This window comes from Octopus bimaculoides, chromosome 4 (assembly GCF_001194135.2).
Source record: "Octopus bimaculoides isolate UCB-OBI-ISO-001 chromosome 4, ASM119413v2, whole genome shotgun sequence".
In the NCBI taxonomy this organism is placed as follows: Eukaryota; Metazoa; Mollusca; class Cephalopoda; order Octopoda; family Octopodidae; genus Octopus; species Octopus bimaculoides.
The window spans coordinates 3,261,129-3,263,142 of record NC_068984.1 but is presented as its reverse complement, the minus strand read 5'-3'; the positions used below and the strand labels follow the sequence as shown (position 1 = coordinate 3,263,142).

At 39.4% G+C, this 2,014-nt stretch overlaps 1 long non-coding RNA gene across 1 annotated transcript in view; it reads left to right on the top strand.

Moving 5' to 3' along the window:
• Positions 1-1,239: 1,239 nt before the first annotated feature.
• Positions 1,240-2,014, top strand: part of LOC106870010 (uncharacterized) — an 8,312-nt gene continuing 7,537 nt past the window's right edge. The window contains exon 1 of the long non-coding RNA XR_001409480.2: positions 1,240-1,363. This is a non-coding gene — a long non-coding RNA (uncharacterized LOC106870010). The remainder of the gene's footprint in view (positions 1,364-2,014) is intronic.

Below are 2,014 nucleotides of genomic sequence, written 5' to 3'. Positions count from 1 at the left end.
TCTCTTCTCCCTCTCTCTTCTCCCTCTCTCTTCTCCCTCTCTCTTCTCCCTCTCGCTTCTCCCTCTCTCTCTCTCCTCCCTCTCTCTCCTCCCTCTCTCTCCTCCTCCCTTCTCTCCTCCTCCTCTGTGTGTGTGTGTGTGCACGCGTGCGTTCGTACCAGTGACGCATTTATAATATTTTTCCTGTTGTTTATGAAAGTAGTGGCACAAGAGTTGCGGGGGTGGTGTTTCTTGACTCAACACGGTTCAGATTTGATCTTGCTACATTAAGTTGTCCTTCTTATTACTGTAAACGACTGCATTTATCTCTGTTTCAAACAACAGCATTGAGGGATCTCATTTTTATCAATTATTAGTTTTTTAAAAAATACTACATCATTCTTCAACTTGTTCTCCTTTAATCTTCACCACAGTCAATCCGTCTTAATCCACCTTGGTCTATCTTTGTGCATCTTTATGCTCTCGGAAAGATCTTTCCAACTGAGAGATCAGCCATGCGTGCACTACTTCCATTGCCTTCTGGATCGGGGTAAATCGGCGATCTCTTAAGATCTTTGAGTAGAAGAAGCAGACGACAGTTGAAAGGAGAGCAAGATCAGGATTACATGGAAGATGTTTCAATATGTTGAATGTTTTGGGGTATCGTGGCAGCAGTATGAAGACGGGTTTTGTAATGCATCAATAAATCACCTTTCGATCCCTCAGTATTTGCTTTCTTTGCAACCATAACTTTTCAAACGGTATTACGCTATACTGAGCACTGATCACTGTTGCGATCCTCAACAGATAACTGACCAAGATTAATCTTTAAGTGTCCCAAAGCCTGTCAGTGTCCCTTTCCGTACTGTGTGCTTTCTGATTTGAATTTTTTCTTCATGGGTGATTTTGGATGTTTCCATTCCAATGTTTGCCTTCAACACTCCATTTTGAATTGGTATAGCCATTTTTATTACCACTGACGATTTTACCCCCGTGAAACTTACTTTAGTTATTATAGTCCTGCGATGAATTTCAGCTTCTGTTGCGTCTTCAGCCGCAGGAAATGTAACACTGAAAGCTGATCTTTCGTGGAACATACAAGAAGCGAACAGTTCCTAGTTGACGTAATAGTAATAATATCTAATTAGACAAGCTCAAACCTGCATCTAGAAGAAAGCCAAACTTAGTGATGCAGGGGTAACAAGTATTTCTGTCAATACAAACATAATGCACTGTGTTTAATTATCGATTCACATCCATATTGTTTATTATTTGTAGTAAAATAAGAGAACATAAAATTGCATCTTTACGTTGCTATATGACAAATTTGTACGACATTCTACAAACGTTGGTTAACATAAAGAACAAGGATCTGAAAAGCAAGGTAAGCATTTCGGAGAAGCTTTTAAATCTTTAAATCTTTAAACTGTTTCAGCGTTAAAGCTACGGTCACGCTGGAGCACCACCGTTGGCTTGCTACACCATTATTTGAAACCTCCTCTGATATGTGACATTTGGTGAATATGACAGTTTGATAGCTGATACATTGCATTGGGACAATTTTCTTTGTGTCGCTTCGTTGGATTGCTTCGAGCTCCGCCGTTAATTTTATATTGTGTGGTGACCATAGTTGGGAGCAGTGGTTCAAGTGGCTGAGGACGTATACTCTCCAAAGGACCATCATTGTCCCCTTTTCTCTTGACGGAAAATGCACATAATTTATATATTTTTAATATATTTTAGAGGATAGAATATTATGTATATGTATATATTCACGTGATTTCACGAGAATCTCTGCGAACAGAACGAGGCTGTGTTTTCCAAAATGGAGGCGAATGACCTTTCTCGATGTGATAGGCTTGAAAATTATTAAGACACTAGGATATTTTCCTATTTTTCTTTACATGAAACCAATGGTAGCCTTAATTCACAAATAAAGAAATTTTATCCACCAATCCAGTGTTGCGCACTCAGTTTCGTAGTTCGACATATACGTACACACACACACACACACACACACACACACACACACACA